Genomic DNA, 7,250 nt, shown 5'->3' with positions numbered 1-7,250 from the left:
TAACATTTTATGGAGAAACACAGAGGCACTTAGTGAAACCTCACAAAAAAGAAACTTCGTATTTTGATAGATTTAATGCCTAATTTCTAAGTAGAAATATTACTCTTATCCAAATAAATCTTGAAGGTTTTAGATAAGTTGAGAAATTGTATGCTGAGTGGTTTTTGTTTCCTATTTCTAATGAATCAGTAATTTTGACCTGCATTCTATGGGCCTCTTTGATTTATAGTGATTAAGTCATATGGATTTTTCAAAAATTAATACAAAAATCTCAAGTCACAGAGTTTCCAAATTATGATATTTCCAATGGCAAATGAATAACATGCTGTCCGTGCAGTCAGTGATTTGAGGCAATTTGAACATCATGGTAAAGGGAGGGGGATTACAAGCAGTGTTATAATTAAAGGTCTGTTGATTCTTCAGTTTAAATGCCATTGTTGAAAGATTTTTCACTCAGATGTCAAAGTCTGTGGCCAGCCAAAACTTGGCATGCTAGAACTCAGCCCAGGGAAACATTGTGTTCTACAGATTTAAAAACCAAAATCTGTTAAGAACAGAAATGTTGGGCTTGGGCTGATTTCTCATGAATCAGAACCAGAGCATAGCCAAATACCACCTCCTCTTTACGAAAGGAAGTAGTGCAGGTGGATGTTAATGGGAAATGTTTGTTCAGATGGAAAATGAAGAGAAATTAGCATTAGATGTCAAAATACAGAGCACTGGGTTAAAGTTTTATGTAATTAAAGCATGTTTCCTTGAGAAGTTTGAAAGTTTTTAGAAGCTTCTAGTTAATGGGGAGCAATATTTACCCATCTTCCAAGGTTTGCATATTGAGGTTCATTTTCTCCACATCACATCCCTTGGTACTGGAAAAACTTGAAGCAAAACTTTATTTGCTTTAACTCCCTACATAGAAATATATTTCCAAGTACCATGTTTCCCTTTCTTTAATTTGAAGATTAAAAACCAGTGGCCTATGAGTTAACCCATATATATATATTATTTTTTTTTTTGCGGTGGGGGGGCAGGATGAGTTGTCTATAGAGTAACTTAAAATAATTTGAGAATTTCAGCCAACCTGTGAAGATTGAGAATCTCACAAAAAAATCCAGCTTCTTCCAGCTTCTCCTACTAATTTGGAGATCAGCAGTATTAGACCTGCATTTTTTTTTCCTTTTTTTAAAATCTTTTTTAATTTTTGTTTATTCTTGAGAGAGAGAGAGAGAGAGAGAGAGAGAGAGAACATGAGTGGGTGAGGGGCAGAGTGAGAGAGGGACACAGAATCCAAAGCAGGCTCCAGGCTCTGAGTTGTCAGGACAGAGCCTGATGTGGGACTCGAACTCATGAGAGGTGAGATCATGACTTAAGGTGAAGCTGGATGCCCAACAGACTGAGCCACCCAGGCACCCCTAGACTTGCATTTTTATGTGGCACTGATATCTGGGTCCGAGCAGTGGCCACTCCCTGCAGATAAGCCATGTCCTTTCCAGATTGACCGAGTTCCTATCACCCCTTATTTTATGCCACACCCACCTCCTTCATTTACTCTATCATCCTGGCTCCTAGAAGCATTTGACTTTTCTTCCTTTGCTTATGATAGACACAGTTCCTTTCTTTTATTGCATGTAGTATTGTTTTAAAGCTTCCAAAAATTTCATTCCAGGAAATAATAGCACTGCAAATGCTGTGCACAATAGTACTCAATAAAGCATTACTGAAAATGGCAAAAACTGGAAAGTAACCAAAATGTTCAAAACTGGCAAATTGCTTAAATATATGTTGATATATCTGTGGAATGGAATACTATACAGGGTTTAAAAATATAGGGGCACCTGGGTGGCTCAGTCAGTTGAGCATCCGGCTTCAGCTCAGGTCATGATCTCACAGTTCGAGGGTTCGAGCCCTGTGTCAGGCTCTGTGCTGACAGCTCAGAGCCTGGAGCCGTCTTCAGATTCTGTGTCTCCCTCTCTCTCTGACCCTTCCCTGCTCACGCTGTCTCTCTCAAAAATAAATAAAACACTTAAAATTTTTTTAAAGAAATTAAATAAATTTAAAATATATATATATATGTCTTAAAAGAATGTAGTTTACAAAATAATGTATACAGCAAGATTCCTGTTTCATAGGGAAAAAATTTGCATATAAGAAAAATTTAAAGTGATGTCTCAAGGCAGCATTAGAAAAATATATACATATGTAAAAAATATATACTAATAAACTAGTAAATAGGCCTTAGGGGTAGCTTTTATAGATTCCCTTCCCCAAGGCTTCCTTATTCCATTTTGACCCAATAGTTGGAATATATACTGAGCTATTTTTCAATTCTCTTTGTAAAGCTGATTTGTTTTTTTACCTTCGTATTTAGAGGATACAATCAAGAATAAGATTTCTGTAGTTGTTTTAAATAACTGAAAAATATTCCTGCTTGACCACATACTAGACTTATCATCATGGAAAAGCAGGAAAGTCAATCCCGTGCTGGCCTGGAGTGGCTTTGTTCATCTAGAGCATCTTTTGCTAATTCCAAAAGTTATTCAAAACTTTAAAAAAAACATCTTGGAACAGAAAAATTACACATATATATGCACTTAAAAACATGAACATAAAAACTCTTAGGGGGCTAGAACTGAAAGTAATCATCACAGAAGCATCAATTTTGTCCCATCCGGCCATCCGTACAAAGCAAAGCTCATGGTGAAAAAGCCATCTAAGCTTTTATGGAAATTCTTCTGATGCTGGCACTTAGCACAGAGCCTGGCAAATAGGAAAAACTCCAACAGTATTTGTTGAATAAAATATGAGTAAATTTACACTCCCACCAAGGAACAAGTGACCCACACATCAGAAACTCAGTCATCTTTTAAGTAAAACTTAAGCAATAAAATTTGGACTTTACTCATAAAACTTCCAGATATAGTTTGAGTTAATAATACCATAATTTTTTCCCAGAAGAAGGATATGTTTCTTTATGTGTGTGGTTGAGGACATGTATGAGTTTGGGGGAAAAGCCTGAATGAACTAGAGGTGGTCCTTTCAAGGAAGGTACCAGATGAAGACTCCAACTCTTGTATTTCCCTCCTCCTCCTGGCAGTGCTAACTTTACTGTTTCGGAGTTGTCTGTTTTGGCCATCTATTTCCACTTCTATAGAGCGAATTTTACCTTTGGGCTCCATTGCGTTTGTTTTCATGATTCTTTGTTCACATGAATGATCCTTCTTCCTCCTTCAATAATTCTCCCTTCATGTGTCCACAAAATGTACGTTTGCCTTTCTTTTTTTCCCTCATTGCATCCTTGAAGTCTGTGGGCAGGTTCATAGAATCCATACAGCTGCAACCACACATTCACATCACCTCCCTGAAGATTGGAATACCTAGTTCTGATCTTTCAATTCTAGTACTATGAAGGTGGGTTTCCAGCTGCCACTGGGCATTTCCACTGGACATGCTACCCACAGCATGTCAAACTCCTGCTGCTATCCTTTGCGTATTCTAGAAGTACTCATATCAACCCCAAATGCACCTTTCCCCATGCTTTTATTCTGCATCCTTTGCCTAAAACTTCTCTTTCCAAGTTCTGTTAGAACTTTATCCATATTCCAAAGTCCATCACAAACACTGCTTTCTTCAGGTAACTTTTTTCAGTGTCCATTATTAAATGATATTCCTGAAGCCACTAAACCTACAGAATTCTGTTAGCAATCTTTTATGGTATCTGCTTTATTTTGAGTTGCATTTTAGTTATTCGGTGTTTATTTTCTTCCAGATTCTAAATATCAGGTTTATGGCTTCTTATCTTTGTAGCTATTTTCTAGAGCTTAGATCCTAGCAAAGTGCTTTGTTCATAGCAGGTTTTCATTAAATATTAAAGTGGTTTTATATAATAAATTGGGCTTATGTATTAATGGCTGTACATGTGTTTTGTTTTGAAAGATCCAGAAAGTCCACCCACTCAAAGTGTCTCCCCTATTTTCCAGGCCATAATATCTTCCTTGGGGACTTTCTCTAATACAAATGGGGATTTTCCACAAAATTGTGTTTTTTTGTTCCCTAGCAATAAACCATTGACTAGTTGATAACTGAATTCCCCCATCTTCTGAGATTCACTCATTATCATCTAAGAGGAAACAAAGTCTTAAAAGAATAGATTTGAAAAGTCAGTTATGTTCTCAAGGAGGAAACAAACTAGGAACAGGTTCATGAAAGAGGTAGCATAATGGAAAGTACCTTGGGCTGTGCCACTTATTAGTTGTGTACTGTACTTTCCTCATCTGTAAAAATGGAAAATAATAATGATTTCTATCTTACAGAGATATGATAAGACCTAACAGTACTACATACCACATACTCAATAACAAAGTACTTAGAATAATACCCGGCACACTGTAAGTGCTAACTAGTGTTGTCTATTAAGTGTTCATATATATGGTATATGCATAGTATATATAATCATATGCATATTAAATATATACATACATATATGATGGATAATACATATGCATATATATTTAACAACTATTATAATTGCCATTGCTATTTTACCCCATGTACCCAATGGCAGATCCCAAAGAAACGCCTGGATAGCCAGAGACCTTAAGTGTCTAAGGATAGAACATTTAAAAGAAAACTGGCTTTGTCAGACATATGAGGATTTGACACACAGCTCTGCCACCCCTTAACTGTGCACATTGAGCGGGTTACTCAACCTCTCTGAGCCTCAGGTTTTTCATCTGCAAAATCTGAATGCCTATCTTTTACATTTACTTTGATAATTAAACAAGCTTTTGTTCTCCCTAATCATTTTGAGATTGAATCTCATTCTTTTGTTGATTCTTTTTCTGAACTTCACATTTGTTTTCTTGACAAATCAAATTCCAGACTTTTTGTTTGGGACTGAGCTTAGGAGAAATGGGTAGCACATTGCTTCAAGAAAACGGTGGCAGCTAATAATTTCATATTATTAATAATTTAATACAGTAGTGAAATGTTAAAATATGTACCAATTAATATGCACCAAGCCTAATAGAGAACAAATACTTACTAAATTGTGGCTAAATCCTTAATCTAGAACAAAGTTAGCAGTCCAACCAGGTTTTTTTTTTTAATGAAATATGTTGTACCTATGGAAATAATTAACTGTACTAATGTACAGCTTTTACATTTGGTTATTTTTTTTAAGCACAAGAATTTAGATTTTCACTGAAAACAAAAAGTCCTTTCCACACAGTCCTGCTTGAAAGGAGTATGTGGGGGTTGGGGAGGGGGGTGTGTGGAGAGAAACAAAGGAGAAAAAAGCTGTCATGAAAATATCTACAAACTCCTGGATATTTGGATCTGAAAGAAAAAGAACCTTGTAATGTACCTTCTCACATTTAGTCCTGTTCTTGTAGTGCTGTGATGTGGCACTTAATGCTCTAGGGGACCTAGAGCAAGTGTTACAAATGCAACCAAAAGTCTCATGAAAATGAGCCTCTTAACAGTGTGTGAGCAGTCTGCAATGGCCTCAGGAAATCCCCCCAGCTATTCTCGTCCTTTTTATCCACTACATTCTCTGACTCAAAGGGAAACCTCACTTCACCTCCTTGACCAGAATTGAGCAGACATTGATTTGGTTACCCAGTGGTTTATTTATTCATTTATTAGTCTTCGTCATTTGTATTCCACTAGAACAAAAGAATATATCTTTTCTTTGCATTAATTTGAGAATGTGCAAATGCGTGTTTGTGAGAGAGTGCATATTTATGTTGGTGTAATTTTATGGATAGCTCGCTTTAATTTAAAATACTTTCCATCAAGGCTGCAACACTTAGAGCCTCACCATCTCCGTCATTGTACTGAATGACTCTCCTCAGTATATTAACTGAATTCCTAAAACTGTTACACGTAAAGTGAGCTCTTTAAAAGAGAATGATGTTTTTCTATTCACTTATATAATTAGTCAGGTCAGGTGTCACATGAGAAAAATAAGTGCCCCAATGCATAATTTAAAAAAAAGATTAAGAATCACAACTTTTGCCTCAGTGATTATGATGTGCTTTATCTATGGGCATTTTATGTGTTTTAATTGCCCCATAAGAAAAGCCAATAAGAAGTGAACCCAATTAAACAGCAGATATATCGGAAGCAACCCCCGTACTGGAGACCATGGAAAATTCAGAGAAGTAAAAGTCAGGTTTTATCCTCTGGGAGCCTACAGTCTAGTTAAGGATACATGACAGAAAAGTGGAATTGCACACAACAAATAAGGATTTAAATAACAGCTCAAGATATTCTAATGTGTTTTTGCATAATTACATTAATAATTTATATTAAAATATACCACACAGCTAATTTCTGTTCCGTTGGAAGGACTCACTGATTGGGTACCATCTATACATATAGCCACCTAAGTAGCAACAGTCCATGAGATCTTCATCTGAACTCAATTCACAGATGTTTCAACAAAGTTTGGACAATTCAGGCAGTAATAACTTGCACTATGGCAGAATACATGTTCCTGTCCTTTTAAATGTTGAATGCCTGTTAGCTTTACTATAAATTTTCCTTCAGGAATACTTGTTGAACAAACAGATATTTCTAAGTAGATGTTTGATATCAAGCAGCCAAGGAATGGCTTTTGAAGATATTTTCACTACTCAATACCAGCTTCGGATGCCATGCTTTCTACAATTTTATAATACCGAATTTGCTCTTACTGAGTGAATATGTTCAAAGTAGAGTTGGCCAGAACACAAATTCTCCCCATTTAATGTATAAGTGACCGTAATCAACCCAGAGATCATACATGGACTAAAAGGAAATAACATCTCTAGTTACCACTTTAGTCATAACCTAACAAAAAGGTTCATGTAAGTTCAGGGGAAAACCATGAAGATATGTACAACTAAAGTATCTCACAGTATGCAAACTACCATGCCCAACACTTCTGTACATACCTTTAGTTTTCTGCTGAAGTGTAAATTATAATAACACCAATTATGCCAAACAAAAGGGATCCTTAGTTTACGAAGCATTCTAGATACATCATCCCTTTTGATCCTTAATGTGTGATCTCAACAACTTGTGAGATTGGCAAAGCACACATTATCCACATTTTACAAACGGAAAATCTATGAAGTCTATAAGGACAGATAACTTCCTTAAGGACACAGAACTCTTAAAAGGCACACCTGCTTCTAATGCTCACAGTGTTGTTGGCTCAGAAGAGACAGCAACCCAGACAGAATCTTTGCCACACCACAACTATCCTGCAA

Source organism: Suricata suricatta, chromosome 5 (assembly GCF_006229205.1).
Source record: "Suricata suricatta isolate VVHF042 chromosome 5, meerkat_22Aug2017_6uvM2_HiC, whole genome shotgun sequence".
Taxonomy (NCBI): Eukaryota; Metazoa; Chordata; class Mammalia; order Carnivora; family Herpestidae; genus Suricata; species Suricata suricatta.
Note: the sequence above shows the minus strand (reverse complement) of the source record.